The sequence below is a fragment of the Leptonychotes weddellii genome, chromosome 8 (assembly GCF_054177405.1).
Source record: "Leptonychotes weddellii isolate Sample4059 chromosome 8, ASM5417740v2, whole genome shotgun sequence".
NCBI classification, from domain to species: domain Eukaryota; kingdom Metazoa; phylum Chordata; class Mammalia; order Carnivora; family Phocidae; genus Leptonychotes; species Leptonychotes weddellii.
The window spans coordinates 97,845,231-97,862,938 of record NC_138376.1 but is presented as its reverse complement, the minus strand read 5'-3'; the positions used below and the strand labels follow the sequence as shown (position 1 = coordinate 97,862,938).

The 17,708-nt window shown below is 35.8% G+C and overlaps 1 protein-coding gene and 1 non-coding gene across 5 annotated transcripts in view; one reads left to right on the top strand and one right to left on the bottom strand.

The window, feature by feature from the left end:
• The window catches only part of THEMIS (thymocyte selection associated), a 188,124-nt gene that overhangs the window by 108,652 nt on the left and 61,764 nt on the right, over positions 1-17,708 (top strand). The window lies entirely within an intron of this gene.
• LOC115939895 (U6 spliceosomal RNA) lies at positions 12,222-12,326 on the bottom strand. Its single transcript, XR_004074660.1, has one exon. It is a non-coding gene; the product is annotated as a U6 spliceosomal RNA (small nuclear RNA).

Here is a 17,708-nt window from a genome sequence, read left to right as displayed (position 1 = left end):
ACTGTTTCCTTCTGGGAGGCTGAAGTGTACTCCTACTCGGAAATACTTGAATTAAATTTTGGCCCTCTTTGAGTTTTCAGTTGTCAGTGTTTCCAGCAGGGGAATGAGGAAAGACTGATAAAAAACATTAGTGAATACTGCTCCTTGCATCCCTCTCCCATCTGTGGAGTCAAGAACTAAAATATACCACCAAATATGTGGTTATCACATTTTCAGTGTTAGTAATTATTATTTTTTAACTGCAAAAAAAAGTCATTTAAAATTTTTGTTTATTTTCCCAGTGGATTGGCAAAATGATTGAATGAAACTTATAGTAAATCATTCCACATTAGATTTCTGGCTTTTATGGAGATTAGGATAATTTTCATTTTTTTTAAGCATTCATAACCTGGAAATCCCTGTTTAGAAATGACCAGCTACCACTGAAGAATTAGTAATTTGGGAATGCTCAGTGCACAATATGTATAAAGTAAGGGCATTTGTATTGCCAACTTCCTATAACCCCTGTAGGGATTCATTGATTCACTGAGTCATTCATTTCCCTATGTATTCATTGAGTTGGGTGTGGGCTTACTAGATATTTAAGTTCTGTTCTTTGAGCTCACTACCTTTTCTTTTGTTTTTTAAATTTTCAAAAACTCTAAAGAGTAGCTGGAGAAATCTAGAGGAGGTTAGTTCCAGCTGGCTTTGCAGTTTCAAAAACTGATTTATCCGAATTTTCCATTACTGTATCAGTTCTGAATTTATTTTAGAATAAAAACCTTACTTAGAAATAAATTGATAAGACATAAGCTATATATTTGATCAAATAAGTTTTCCTACAACTCACAGTTTCTTGCAAGTGAACCATTACTTTTAATCTTTTGGTTGTGTTTCCAGACCTATATAAATGAAAACATTTATGTTTTGCTTCCCAAATCAAATTTCCTGGGTAAATGTTAAGATAGAAAATGAGCACAAGAGTGCTATGAAAGAATGTGTAAGGATAGGCTTCCTAAAATCAGTATTTTTTTTAAAGTTAAAAAGTAGAAAACTTAAGAAAAAGATTGTTCTCTGTATTAGAAGACAGTAGTAAGTAAAAATGAACATAGAATTTAAGAGACTAGAGGGTCCGTAAAAGCTCTAAAAATTCAAAGAGAAAGAAATGATTAATACTAATGCATTATTTAAGGACAAACTCTCAGCCAGCCTATTACAGCACTAATTTTTTTTTTTTTAATCATACTTCATCCAGAATCTAACCTCAATATGATCATGATGTCTTGGAAAACCTCTACTTAGTACTTAATTATCAATATACACTTCTAATAGAACAAGTTGCTTTTAGCTATTTTGTAAGATATGCCATTGTTTAAGACATTTACCATGAACCAGTCACACAGCTCATTTAAAATTTGGTGAGGAGAGAAAAAAATTAGAGGAAATCCTGTAAGATCATAAGGCCATTGACTGCAAAATTAGCCAAATGAATAAATATATATATATATATATATTAGACCACAAGAACTATATAATGTCTATTGTTATTTATGCAGACAAAGAATTGAAAGGGGCTGATCGTAAAATTGTGGAGTTACACAATATATAAAAAGCAAGAAATATCCGTTCTCCTAGTGTAAGAGATAAGAATGTAATTTTAACTTGTGATGTTAAGCTTATTTAGATCACTAAACTTTATATAACATTTGTCCTTAATGGAAATTTGTTGTTTCCAATGCTTTCCAGACCTTAACTAGTGTTTAAAAATGCTTCCTTACTAGTCGTGAAATAGGATAAAATACCAAGTCATATGAATTGTCTAATCCAAGGATGGGAATTGCCCTACCCAAGATATTTTTCTCTTCATTGTCTCTGGTTCTAGCTTTTCCTCTGATCTGTAATCATTTCTGTATTTTTCCATTCGCACTAGACTCTTCTCAAGCCAAATTTGCTCTCACAGGGTTGACAGGCATCCTGTGTTCAATAAAATATCATAAGGTCTATGATCCAGGCTGCTCAGTGTTCTCTAATTAAAAAACTACTTGCCCATTACTGAACTCTTCCTCTGTTCCTGGCATTATGCTAGGTGCTTACATGTATTATTATCTTATTTAATCCTTCACACAGCTTCATGAAATGGGTGCTGTTATTATCCCTGTTTTGCAGATGAGATGAATGAGGCTGAAAGGTATGTAATGTGTCCTGGTTGGCAAATTTTGTGGTCAATCCTTAGTCCTCATATTATTTTTTTTCAATTCCAGTATAGTTAACATACAGTGCAATATTAGTTTCAGGTGTACCATATGGTGATTCAACTTCCATACATCGCCAGGGCTCATCATGATGAGTGCATTCCTGAATCCCTATCACCTGTTTAACCCATTCCCCCACTAACTTCCCCTCTGGTAACCATCAGTGTGTTTTCTATGGTTAAGAGTCTGTTTCTTGGTTTCTCTCTGTCTCTCTTTCTCTTTTTTTCTTTTGCTCATTTGATTTGTTTCTTAAATTCCACATATGAGTGAAATCACGTGGTATTTGTCTTTCTCTGACTGGTCTATTTCTCTTAGCATTATACTCTCTAGTCCATCCATGCCATTGCAAATGACAAGATTTCATTCTTTTTTATGGCTGAGTGATATTCCATTATCCATATATATATGATATACATATACCACACCTTCTTTATCCATTTGTCTATCAGTGGACACTTGGGCTGTTTCCATAGTTTGGCTGTTGTAAATAGTGCTGCAGTAAACATTGGGGTGCATATGTCCCTTTGATTTAGTATTATTGTATTTTTTGGGTAAATACCCAGTAGTGTGGTTACTAGATCACAGGGTAGTTCCATTTTTAACTTTTTGGGGAACATCCACACTGTTTTCCACAGTGTCTGCTCCAGTTTGCATTCCTACCTACAGAGCATGAGGGTTCCTTTTTCTACACATCCTCACCAGCATTTGTTGTTTCTTGTGTTTTTGATTGTAGCCATTCTGATGGGTGTGAGATATCTCACTGTAGTTTTGATTTGCATTTCCCTGGTGATAAGTGATGTTGAGCATCTTTTCATATGTCTATTGGCCATCTGTATGTCTTCTTTGGAAAAATGTTCATGTCTTCTGCCATTTTTAATTGGATTATTTTTGGGGTGTTGAGTTGTGTAAGTTTTTTTAGAGGGGACATTCCTCAACATAATAAAGGCCATATATGAAAAACCCATAGCTAACATCATACTCAATGGGGAAAACCTGAGAGCTTTTCCCCTAAGGACAGGAACAAGACAAGGATGTCCACTCTGACTCCTTTTATTCAACAAACTACTGGAAGTCCTAGCCACAACAATCAGACAACAAAAAGAAATAAAAGGCAACCAAATTGAAAGGAAGAAGTAAAACTTTCACTATTTGCAGATGACATGATACTATGTATAGAAACCCTGAGAGACTCCACCAAAAAGCTACTAGAACTGATAATTCAGTAAAACTGCAGGATGCAAAATCAGTATGCAGAAATCTGTTACATTTCTATACATTAATAAGCAGCAGAAATCAAGGAATCAGCCTCATTCACAATTGCAAAAAAACCAATAAGATACCTAGGAATAAACCTAAACAAAGAGGTGAAAGACCTGTACTCTGAAAACTATAAAACACTTACAAAAGAAGTTGAAGACAACACGCAAAGAAAGGGAAGACATTCTATGCTCATGGGTTGGAAGAACAAATATTGTTAAAATGTCTATACTACCCAAAGCAGTCTATACATTTAATGCAATCCCTATCAAAATACCAACAGCATTTTTCACAGAACTAGAACAAACAGTTAAAATTTGTATGGAACCACAAATGACCCCAAATAACCGAAGCAATCTTGAAAAGGAAAAGCAAAACTGGTGCTATCACAATTCCGGACTTCAAGTTATATTATGAAGCTTTAATAGTCAGAACAGTGTGGTACTGGCACAAAAGTAGACACACAGATCAATAGAACCTAATAGAAAACCCAGAAATAAACCCACAATTATATGGACAATTAATCTTCAACAAAGGAGAAATGAATAGACAATAACAAAAAGTCTCTTCAACAAATGGTGTTGGAGAAACTGGTCAGCTACATGCAGAAGAATGAAACTAGACCACTTTCTTACACCATACACAAAAATAAACTTAATATGGATTAAAGACCTAAAAGTGAGACCTGAAGCCATAAAAATCCTAAAAGAGAGCCAGGCAGTAATGCCTCTTGACATCAGCTGTAGCAACATTTTTCTAGAATGTCTCCTGAGGCAAGGGAAATAGAAGCAAAAATAAACTATTTAGACCACATCAAAATAAAAAGTTTCTGCACAGCAAAGGAAATAATCAACAAAACTGAAAGGCAACCTCCTGAACTGGAGAAGATTTTGCAAATAACATACCAATAAAGGGTTAGTATCCAAAGTCCTCATATTATTTGAATACTATGCAGTAAATGGCATAGTTGAACACTCCCTCCTTTTGTTTTATGGAACATCATGCCCTTCTGGTTTTCTTGTACTGTCGTTAGTGGTTGAATTTCCTCCTGGATTTTTGACTGGCTCTCCCTCTTGTGGTCTCCCTTAACTATAAGTAGATGAATGCTTTAGAGCTTAATCCTTAGTATCTTATCTATCCAGGCTCGCTTTTTAAGTCTCCATCCGTACTCACAAATTCCTTATTTTATACCTATAAAACAGCTCTCAAAATTAGTCACATGTATGGATTTATTAAGAAAAACAACTGGAAATGAAATATTTTTCCTTTAAAATCTACTTTAATGCTTAGATGTCATCTCCTAAAGAAAGTTCAGTCTTTAAGAGATAGTAGCCTGTGACATCGTGTCTGGTCTGTTGAAGTTATCAGAGGTCAGAGAAGTGACCAGGTGAAGACAGACACTTCCTTCTGATGTTTTGTAAATGTAGGTTTATCATGCTTAGGATTTTTTTTTTTTAACTGCTCCAGTGATGGCAAAAAGCAGGAAAGTACCTTAAACTTTCTAAGAGATGTTAGAATTTTAGGGAAGGCCTAAGGCCATTCCTGGCATCAGCAGAAAGCTTTTTAGTAACAATTCAAGTTTCACTGAAATAAACTTAAGGAGCTGGACCTCAAACAAGGACTAGGACCAGTAATTTTGGAATTCCACACCAAGTAGGTGATAACACAAGGTCGAGAAAGACTGTCAAGCCTTTTCTTCATCAAGGGAGAGATGAGCCTACTAAAGAGAAGAGGACTGTTAAGGATCAATATGTAAAGAGTTCAGAATAATGGACACATCATTAATAAACCAAGAAAAAATCGGAGTATATTACTGCTACATAGAGGAAAACTAGAAGTATATAATTGCAATAAAAGATTGAAGATAAAGATTTAAAATCTATTTTTTGCATTTCTTTAGATATTACTATAATTGTATATTGTATGTAAAATGCTCTTAATTATTTATACTTATAATTATTTTAAAATGTTAAGATAATGATTATTACTGTAATTGTTTACACTTACTTTAGCTCCATAGATGTAAAGCCTTAATTGCATGCCATTTGCTGTGATAAGCACTGGAGACACATTAAGAGAATGAAACACAGTACCTAAGCTCAGGAGATTTTCTGTCTAATGGATTCGGCATAGGAAGATAATTTCAGTATGAAAACTGGAGAGAAGAATGCTATTAGTTGGAGAGTGCACAGATCTGGGGGACAATTTATTATGATCTATCAAAAATTGGGATTGAGCTCAGAAAAGGATATTTAGATGTCCAGGTTGAAGTGAGTGAGTTTAAACAAGTAGAATTAACTAGATGTACAGCGGTATTTACTGTGATCCAGCCAGAAGGAGCGTCAGGTGTTGGTGATAGTGTGTAGACATAACTCTATCAGGATCCTGGAGAGGTTTATAATGGCCATAGTGTAGAGCAATATTATGAGGGTGGAAGAGCAAATAAGACCAGATCAGTTAAAGTGTGTCATTACCAAGCTTCTTATCTCAGGCTCATAAGTAGTTTGGTGCACTTCTTAATCATTCTGTTCCAGATGAGGAATGCAACTCCCTCAATATCAACTTCTTAGGTTCTCTGCCACACTGTGCTCTCCAGTGTTCAGGGCTCAGTTTTTGAGTTACTAGATCTCTCCTTTGCCTGGTTCAGGCATCAGGTGATTGCGTAACTATAGACTTGTCTCTCCTTGGCTAATTTCCTAAAGATTGTTAACTATGTTCTTGGGGACTCCATCAGCCCTTATCTTTCATCTTTTTAGTCATTTCTTCCTTTCTATTTTGCTAAGAGGTACTGTTTTGTGTTTTTTTTGTGTTTTTTTTTCCTGTACTTCCACTCCTTTTTTGACAATAGACCCTAGTGCCCCATTAAGCCCACAGCTAAAACATTAGCACCTGAAACAAGCTAGGGCCCATTTTTACCTCACCCTCCTAAAAGAAATACTGCATTTTATTCTTCTAGCACAGAAGAGAATGAAGACCAACAAAATCAGTTGTATTCCATATTAAAAAAAAAAAAAAAAAGACTAGTCCTTCCTTAAACTGGTCTATTTTTTAGGGAGATTCTATAGAGATAGAGGAAAAATGGAGGGTATTTTAGAGTTCCCAGTAGGAAAATAATAATAAAATTTCTGTTTTAGATACAAAATGTCTAGAAAAGGCAAGTTTATAGAGACAGAAAACAGAGAAGTGGTTGCCTAGAGTGGTGGTTGTCTAGAGTGGTGCGTAGGAGCAGAGATGAACTGCAAACAGGCATGAAGGAACTTTTTGCATGATGAAAAAGTTCTATTAGATGTACAACCTGGATGGTTGCCCAGCCCTTTAAATTTCTTAAATTCATTGAATTGTACACTTACAATGGTGAAAACATCAATTTTCCTTAATAAATCTATTAAAATGTCCATTTTGGAAAATCGAATTACAGAGCAGATAATCAGTTCAAATAGAAGCAGAAAAAACAGTTAGAAAGCCAAAGTACCAATATCAGAGAGAGAGAGAGATGACTGCCTCTGTGACTGGAAGACAGATATTCAAGAGGTTTTTAGGAGATGGTGTTTGTACGGTATGTGGTTGATAAAGTGTAGGGAATAAGAAAGGCACAAAACAAGGAAAATATCCAGATTTCTGACATAAACGTCATCATGGATGATGGTGAAACTCATTAAATAAGGAGCTCAAGACACAGATAGAAGGGTGGTTTTGCAGGGGCAAGATAAGAATTTAGTTTAAAGTATGCTCAGTTTAAAATGTCTGTGAGCAGTCTGAGCTGAGATGTCTAGTATAAAGTTAACGATGGTCTATAGTTGAGGAAAGAATTCCAGGCTGAATCTGGTGATTCAAGTGTCAGCAAATATAAATGGTTAATGAAGTTCTGTGAGAGGATGAGATGAAGCTGGAGAGTGTGTAGCTCATGAGGAAAAAAAAAAAAAAAGATGTACTTCTATGAGGAAATCCAAAATATAAGGGATAAAAGAAGTAGAAAATTAACACCATATGTCTGTTTTGGGGTGAGTGTAACTTTCCCTTATCCCTCAAAGTAGAGGGAAACCAGATAATAGTGAACAATAAAAGAACAGCTATATCATCTTAAAAATTAATCATATTAATCTTCCTTCTGTGTTTCTTATCTTTACGAAGGCCACCAGCATATACTGAGTAGCCTAAAGCAGACATCTAGGAACAGTCCTTCCTATTTTTTCCTCTTCCCATGTATCAGTCATTAAATCCTATGGATTCTATTTCTTTAACATTTTTAAATTTATACCTCTCTACTTCAGGTCTTCATCATTTCTCTTCTGGATTACTGAGACCATCTCCTAACTAGTCTTTTTATGTTTGGTCATATTATATTGAAATTTATTATCCACATCACTGATATAGTTAACATTATAAAAGAAAAATCTTACTGTGATTCTCTTGCTAAAAATTCTTTGAGTCTTTCCTTTAAATTTTTTATCATCTGCCCCTTATTTGTTTCTCAAGCAATACTTCTCTCCATACCATACCTTACATCTATACTTCACCATAGTGAATTTGCAGTTTGCAAAAGACTGTGTTCTCTCCTGAGTTCCCAGTCTTTCCAAATGGAATTTTGTAATTTTTGTTTGTTTTGAACAGTCATTTATTGGGGACTTACTAAATTCTAAATAAGTAAATAATTCTCATTAAATCCTTTCAGTGTCCATATAAATGTTATTATCATTCTCAATTTATAGACAAGGAAACTGAGGCAAGAGAATAATTGCCCATAGAAAGAGAGTTATCAGTAAGTGTTAGAGCTAGAATTCTAAACCAACCTTTATTCTTCATCGAAGTTACTCTCTGTTGTTACCTGTTCTAAGGAAATTTCCTTGGCACTCTACCTCCCATCCAAACACAGGTCTGTGTTTGGTACTCCTAATTTGGGTTTCCATAACAGGCCTTATGAACCGTTATCATAGTATTTACCATAAAATGTTAGAATGACTCTCTTACTTATCTGTCATACTCATTAGATACTGTGCTTCTTTAGGCCTAGGGATATATATGTAAAAATAAAATAAATAAATAAATAACGCAGAGAGTTAATTAATTATTTATATATTTATTTGTGCTTGCTTTCTTGGTATTTTAGTAAAGCTTCTGGTTCAGAACAGTCACTCAATAAATATTTCTGGGAGGGAGGGAAGAAAGAAAGAAGGGAACAGGGAAGAAAGTATTTTTGGGGGGAAGGGGCAGAGGAAGAAGGAGAGGGAGAATCTTAAGCAGACTGAGCTGAGCACAGAGCCCAGTGCGGGGCTTGATCTCACGACTCTGAGATCATGACCTGAGCTGAAATCAAGAGTCAGGTGCTTAACCAACTGAACCACCCAGGCGCCCCTAGTTCTAATTTTTTTAGAATTTGATTTCATGTATATACTTAATATATATATATACGTATATGCATAGATACATAATGTGTATGTATGTGTGCATGTGTGTGTGTGTACATATTATAATATGTATTATACACTATTGAGCTCCCATCTGACTTTTATTATGAAGGTAATTCCAAAATATCTTAATCCCATTTGTTAAGTAATTCTTCCCAATTTTTTGGATGTTTTCTTTAACATATAATAAATTTCTTCATATATAAGTCTGTTTCTGGGTTATTCATTCTTTTTCAGTGATCTTTTATTTTATTTTTGAATCAGGATTACATTTTAAAAATAGGATCCATTATTATGTGTTTGTATATGGATATACTTTTTAAATGGTTTTAAGAGTAAGGCATGTTATTTTAGGAAATAGAGAAAAACCAAAGAAAATAAATCACCAGTAATCTTATTTTATTAATAGATTTTCTATAAATATTATATTTCCATAATTCATTAACATATAGACTCAGGCACACATACATGGATGATTCTGTATTTGTATCTGTGATAAAGTGACATATGGACATACATGTATATGTATACATGTGTGTAGTCTAACAGATTGTTACATTTGACTCTTTGCCCTGAAATTATTCCAGAGGCTCAAAACCTCAGAACTGAAGGTGAGCCCATGAACCTCCACATTTTAAAGTGAGTTGCTAGACTATCTATGCAGGACTTGAAAGGTGAAGGTCATACAGTCAGTGCCAACAGCATCAACCAGTCTTGCATCTTGGAAGCCAGGAGCAAATGTTCTGTAGGTCCTAGGGCATTTCTCCTCACCATAAGTCAAGAAAGAGAAAGGTTAAGAAGTTAGCAAGTTGAGGGAGGATTTGTTTTGCAGAGAGTTAATCATACACTGTGGAGATTTTATCCCCAACATTATGGGTAAAGAAAGTTGAGTTTTTCTTTCTCATCTCAAGTTATGTGATGGGGTCTTCAAGTGATCCACTTGAAGGCCTTGTCATTGGGGTGTGGGAATTTGAGAAAAATAAGAACTGACATTTGACCCATATCTATGAAGTCTAAAGGTAAGAGGCTATAACTGGAGATTTCCCCCTTCCGGGGTAAGTGATATTGAGAGTAAACTGCTCCTCCATCAATGGCAGAGCAAGTGGGTTCTCTGGAAACAAGATGTGAACTGGAGAGAGGGGAAGGGACCTTAAACACTAGATTTATTTCCTGAAGTCCAGGACCTGAGGGTGATAGTTTTAAGTGGCTAGCCTTGGGCAAAGATCTTACAGTGTGGTTCCCAACTAGGATGGTTTCCAAGTAATCTGCTTAAGTATCCCAGGAATGGATGGGGTCAGTTTTTAACATTTGCCATGCCCAGTTTGCAGAGATAGGAGCAACCCAAGGCTGTATTTCTCATTTTCTCCTTATTTTTCTTTTCTCCTTAGACCCTATGCTGGAGAAATAAAAAAAGAAATCAGTGAGTAGAGGAAGAAGAAAGAGCTAATAATTAAGTCAACCATAATTTCTTCTCTATTTGTAGATTTGGAAGCCTCAAGGGAGATTAAGCTACTACAGGAAGATGCTTTAAATTAGAGAAGCTCTTTGAGCTTTGCTTATTATATTAACTAGACTGGATCTAAGTGGCTAATACATAAATGTGGATTTTTATAAACTACTTGTTCCTTAAAAGCTATGGGATTGCCTTAAAATTTTATGCAGAGTTAGAACAACCACCCGTTTACAGACACTTGAAGGGATATAAAAGAAGAAGAATGAAGTTGGTTCCTTCTTATATCCTATCAAGTCCCATTTGCTTAATAAATTGCTTATATAAGTATGTGTGTTTGTACACCCATGTGTGCATATCTCCATATATGAGTATGTAAGTGTGGGTATGTGCAATGCAGTTATTTCGGACATTCTTTTGGATGTCAAGTTTTTTTTAATGTCCAAATAAAATCAAGTAAGCCCTAATTTCTTATAATTTTTGGCATTCCAGTGCCCTCCTCCTTTATTTTCCAAAATTTATGTGGGAGATTTATATATTCTCCTTTGGTCTCCTTTGTTCTCTTTTTCTTCATTCTTTTCTGGATTTTATTATTTTATTTTATATTTTTGATATACAGAAAGCTATACATAATTAATATATATAACTGGTGAGTTTAGTAATAACTATACACCCATGAAACCATCAAAACAGTCTATGCCATAAAACTGTCCATCACCTCCAAAAGTTTCCCACCATCCTCTTCATTATTGCTTTTCACTCTTACTTCATGTTTGTTTTGTTTTTTTTTGTCTCAGTACTGTGTTCCAACCTGCATCAGATTGCTCTGGTCTTAAGTGCCCCAAACTATGAATTCAATTTATTCTCTTTGATTTTTCAGGGAGCCACTAACAATGCACTTATGGGTAAAAATGAATCTGCTGAAGATCTGGTAACTAGGAACAGAAAGTGAAGTTCTAAACCCTAATAATGATTAATCCTTGACCCTTAACCCTCTCCAGGCTTTCATCTCATAGAATTAGTGCCTTTCCTTCTAGGATCACCTCATATTGGTTGTTTACTTTTAAATAACATCAACATTATTATTATTAATGCATTAACAATGCTCATCTCGTAATTTAGTTATGTAATCTTAAACTTGGAGAGCTTGACTTGCCTTATAATCAGACCCACTTATAATTATTCTGAATCTGTGTTTATTTTCATATTTAACTCCTTAATCCATGAGAAATTTATTTTGTATATTATGTGTTGTATGAAAAAACTTTTTTTTTAAACAGATGGTTAAACCGTTTTCCCAGTTCCATATATTTACTAAATATTCTTTACCCATCTGTTCTGAAGGCAGTTTCTCATTTTTTTTATTCTGTTTCTTTGATTTACCTGGCTTTTCTTAAATCAGTAACTCACAAATAGTATTTTCTAATATGTTATAATATTGGTATACATTTTTTTCTTCTTGTTATTAATTGTTTAAATTCTCAGCTCCTCATTCTTTCAAATGAACTTTTAAGCCACTTCATTAATTTCTATAAAAACATCTTGGGGGGATTTTTAAAAAATTTTTTTTAGATTTTATTTATTTGAGAGAGAGAGACAGAGATACTGAGATAAAGAGCACAAGTGGGGAGGAGAGGGAGAAGCAGGCTCCCCACAGAGCAGGGAGCCTGATGCGGGACTCGATCCCAGGACCCTGGGATCATGACCTGAGCCGAAGGCAGACGCTTAACCGACTGAGCTACCCAGGTGCCCTCTTGGGGGGATTTTGATTGGAATTTATGAATTTTTATTTTACCATCTTGGCAAATGGTTTGATATTCCATTTAGTCAAATCTTATAATTAAAGTCCTGTATATCTTTATAACAAATTTTTTTTAAAAAAATATGGAATGCTTCACAAATTTGCATGTCATCCTTGCAGGGGGCCATGCTCACTTCTCTGTATCATTCCAATTTTAGTATATGTGCTGCTGAAGTGAGCACTGTCTTTATAACAATCTTTGATATACTTCTGACATTTCTTCAAATTGCCATTTCTTCATATTAGACCTCTTCCTTCAGAATTAGGAACACTCAGTTGTGTGGTACTCTCTCCAGTGTAAAACTTCTGTATTTTCCTTTGAGTAAAACCAGAGATTATGGCTTTTAACGTGGGGATCATCTGCTTTTAGTCGTCTGTCATTCAGCAGATATTTCTTGATTATTATATTTTAGGTACTGTTTTAGATGCTGCATATACATCAATAACAAAGGGGTAAATGACTTGATACTCTATGTAATGTTACATTCTAGTGGGAGTAAAGAATATAGAATGGCAGTTCATGATAAGTGCTATGTAAAAAAGAATAGAGCAAGATAAGTAGGATTAAGAGTGCAAGGCGAATAGAATAATTTTAAATAGGGTGGTCATGGTACGCCTTACTGGGAACAAGACACTTGTCCAAAGACTTCAGTGGATAAGGTGAGCTATGCAGACAGAGGATGGGGTAAGTGCTCCTGGCAGAAGAAAGAGATGATACAACCCTGAGGCCTAATGTACTCAAAAATCATCTGGAAGGCCAGGATGGCTGGAATATAGTGAAGAAGGAGACAAAAGGGGATGAGTTCAGACAAAATGGGGGAGGTAAATTGCATAGGTCTTTGTAGGTCATTATAGTAATTTTGGTTTAACTTTTTATGAGACAAGAAATGATTGGAGGATTGGGTCGGGGAATGACAATTATATTTTCAAGGATTCATTCTGATTTATGTGCTGCTGTTAATAGGGGAGCAAGGATGGAAACAGGGAAACCAACTAGGGGGACATTGCTATACGTGATGCTGCCCTGGGCCAACAGGGTAGCAATGGGGGTAATAAAAAATGGTTAGTTGTAGATGTATATTAGAGTGCAGAGCAAAAGGTTTTTCTTTCTGGGTTGCATTTTTCTCCTTCTACTTTCAGTAAAGAATCTTCATTTTATAACTCTCTGCTGCTGACCTTTTAAATTTAGCTTATTCCTACCTAGATTCTCTTATTAATACAAGTTTCTTCTCTTGGACTTTATATAGGTACAATTCTCTTTTGAAAATATTGAAAATTTAGGGCACCGGGGTGGCTCAGATGGTTAAGCATCTACCTTCGGCTCAAGTCATGATCCCAGGGTCCTGGGATCGAGTCCTACATCGGGCTCCCTGCTCAGCGGGGAGCCTGCTTCTCCCTCTGCCTCTCTCTCTCTGTCTCTTATGAATAAATAAATAAAATCTTTAAAAAAATATATTGAAAATTTAATTTTAGATAGCTGTGATGGAAAAAAAATACTGTCTGGAAATCAGGAGAATGTGATTCTTATCCTGGCTGTGTTACTAGTTCACCATGTAATATGGGATAATCTTAGCATTCTTGACTATAAAAGGTTAGAGTAAATGATCAGTATTATTTTTTTGAGCTTAAATGTTCTACGAATCTATGATTCTGTATCTGTATTCTGGTCAGTAAAGAGTTAAAAGTAACTGAAAAATCTTGATTTGGGATCCTTGAAATATCAACAGATTGCTTTGCTGAAGAATTCTTGAGAAGAAATAGGAAGTCCAAAAATGAGCTTATAGTATTTTGGGGGGACGGTGGTCGTCCTTGACATTGCTGGTAAGTTTCACTTTTTGGCAGCTGAAGAGGGGCCTTTTTCTGTAATGCTTGATTTCATGGGGCCTGCTTTGTCTTTATAATCCTACATTTAGTGGGAACTTGGTTCCCATTTTCTGTCTTTTTTTTTTTACCTCCCATGAGAGGATTTTCCCAGGACTGCCTCTTTTTAGAATTACCCTTCCCTATTTCAGTCCTGCATTTCTAAAACCTGATTTGTTGTGGTTGTATCACCATGTTATATATGTACAAGGCAATATTTCCATGCACCTTTTTACCTGTTTCATCCTATCGTTTCCCTGTATTTGACACTCTTCTTGAGATTCCTTTCCAGGGCTACCAGGTCCATCCCCATGTTGCATCCACTGGGACATAGTCTTCATGTGTACCTTGTTCTCTCTTCTCTCTTAGATCACACAGTACATCTGATTCTGTGCCCTGGTGCTGCTTATTCTGCCCTGAAGCTAGCTCAGTCTGTTTTGAAACACATATAACAATATTGTTTCCCCCATTTCAAGGGCGTTGCATTTGCGACTCTATTTCACACCGGGAGACTAGAATTAAGATACTAAGAGACTATGAAATGAAAGGCAGAAATAGCTTGTTCTTGCAAATGGAAAGAAATTCACCCCCATTTTGCTAAAAGCACTAAATCTTTCTAATCAAACATTTGACATCATGACCAGGCTGGAGAAAGAGTGTACCTGTTCAGTTATAATTGGTTCTGCTCAGAGAAGTGAATTTCTCATTGTCTGTGCAGCTACAGGAAATATGGTTAATAAAAGCACATGTCAGTCTGACTGAAGCTGTTCTATAAAGCCTTGCCAGGCCACTCTGCAAAACTGGTATTTCCTATTATGAAAACTAAATCTCAAATCATAGTTAAAAGGTAATCAGTCTTCAGGAGAGTGGTCTGTAGAGGTAAGCAGTAATTCAGATTTGATTGGCAACATAGGCTTTTCAGGGAATAGTTCAAAATGAGAAGCATTTGGAGGAAGCCAGAAACACAATCCAAAATGATGATTCTCGGAATTTTCTAACATTGGGTTATTGGTAGATATATGCACATTTTTTAAGTTGTGCTTTCCTAGGAACTATGATGATAGTAAACGGTGGCTTTGCGTACTTCATCTCCTTCAGCTCCTGTAACACGACCTTGTGATACAGGTATCATTGTCACCACTTCATAGCTGAAGAGACTTGCCCAAAGTTCCTAGATTGTAGTCGGTGTCAGGGTGGGCCTTTCTCCTGCCAGCAGAGCCCAGGCATTCCTTACGGTCCCGTGATGCCTCCTGGAAGGGTGGTGTATGATTGCCTCTAACAACTTTTCTGTGCTATTGCTCCTTGCTTTATACCTGTGTTTATTGTTTCCATCATTGACAAAGCAGAGCAATAGCACTTTCATCATAAGGTGGTTGTAAAGACAAAATTCAAAGAAATAACACATATCTTAAAAAGAAAAAAAAAGGGGCGCCTGGGTGGCTCAGTTCTTAAGCGTCTGCTTTTGGCTCAGGTCATGATCCCAGGGTCCTGGGATCGAGCCCCGCATCGGGCTCCCTGATCAGTGGGAAGCCTGCTTCTCCGTCCCGCACTCCCCCAGCTTGTGTTCCCTCTCTCGCTGTGTCTCTCTGTCAAATAAATAAATAAAAATCTTTAAAAAAAATAAAAAAAGAAAGAAAGAAAGAAAAAGCCCTATCCAAAGGGAATTAATGTGACCTCACCTAAAAGCTCAATTTTGTATGCAAATTTCATGATTTGAAATAAAATCACTTCCTCTAGTTGAAAGGCATTGTGATCAGATACATTAGTAGCCTAAGTTTGGAAGCATGCACATTTTTCTTTTCATACAAAAATGGTGTTGCTGACACACTGTTGTGAGAGACAGGTGTTGTATGCCATTTTCCTAGTTGGATCTGCACTGAATCTGTAGTTCTTTGTGCTATAACCAGGTAAACAAAGACTGTACTATGTATACCAATATACCTGTATTGTATATAGGCATCACTACCAACTTTTTGTTTGAACTTTATAAAATTAGTGTTGCCCTACTGCTGCTTTGTCTTCCTCTGAGATAGAGCAGAACTAAGTCTCCAGATATTCTTAACTTCACTCAGGAGAATTTTCCAGTTTGGCAAGTAATCAAGCAATCTTCACTACATGGGAATTCCTTAGGATTTCATTTTTTTTCTTTTGCTACTTTGCTAATATTAATATTGATGTACACAGCTTATCTCCTTTGTTAGACCTGGGATAGTCTGTACTTAAGATTCCATGTCTTGTATGAGTGTGTGACTGTCCTCAAAAGATGCTTAATAAGTCTCTGTCTGGGGCCGAACAAGAGAACACATTTTCATGACACTTAAAATATCTCCCAGGGGAAACCATTTGGATTACATACAGAATTTATTCAATGCAAAGCTAAATAACTCTAGGACTTATTTCTAGGCTACATGCCAATCATACTGAATTTATCAAATTACCCATCAACTAGTTGGAATATGTAGATAAAACAAACAAAAAACAGCTGTTCCTCAAGATGGGCAGACCATGAAAGTTATTCTAGGCCATTGAAAGGACTCTGATTTTTTTCTATGACTGAAATAGGGAGCCATCAAAAGGGGAGAGCAGAGATGTGGCATGATATGATTTATGCTTTAAAAGAATCACTATGGGGGCATCTGGGTGGGTCAGTTGGTTAAGCGTCTGCCTTCAGCTCAGATCATGATCTTAGGATCCTGGGATGGAGCCCCTTGTCAGGCTCCCTGCTCAGTGAGGAGTCTGCTTCTCCCTCTGCCGCTCCCCCTGTGCATGCTCTCTCTCTCTCTCTCTCTCAAATAAATAAATAAAATCTTTTAAAAAAATCACAATGGCTGTGAGAGGGTCCTAAATGATTAACATTAGTAATGCTCAGGACACTGAAGTTTTGTTTCTAAAGTGTGATCTAGATGTTAGGGCCATTTTGTTTTGATTTTGAAATTTATTTGAAAATATCTTTGCTATATCAAAGTAAATAAAGTCAGCTTTATTTTTCTAATGTTTTGCCATATTCTGGGCAAGTGGGCAGAAGGTAACGAGGATTAAGTAAAGTAACCTGGTCTGAACAGAATTTGTGAGATATAAAAATTTATTGCCTATTCAGTGATAACAAGGGAGAATCTCTGAAGCAGATTGTTTTTGTTGTGTGTTTTCAAGAAAAGATTTAGGGATAAAAATGTAAAAAACAAACACCCTTATTTTCAAATAAGAACTACAATCTGAAAATGTTTTAGTACCAAGTTACTGCCTGTAAGTGATTACCCTAAAAGTTTAGGTAGTTTAGAGTAAGACAATTATTATGAATACCATTGATTTCTTTAATCAAAATGTCAATAATGGTGAAGAAAGCATTTTACTTTTTTTCCCATTTACATTATCTGCCCTACTTTTCATTATTCAGTAATAGAAAGTTGTAAAATAAATCAGTAAAGGTCACTGGACTATTTAGCTTCAGTCCCTAGATCTGATTATTGGAAGGCAGTTCTCTGTGAATGCTTTCATGTTTCCTCATGGTCTAAACGTTCAGAGGAATGACCACTGGCAAATTTGGTTAAAGGATGATTGAATAGCAAGCATGTTCTGGAAGATAGTTATATTCCTTCAGAGAGATTCAGAGACTCCTCTCTCCTGTAATATTTGCTTATATCCCAGAATAAAAGCCTCTCCCTCTCCAAAGGGCAGGATGGGACAGTGTGCCAGTCAAGCTCTGA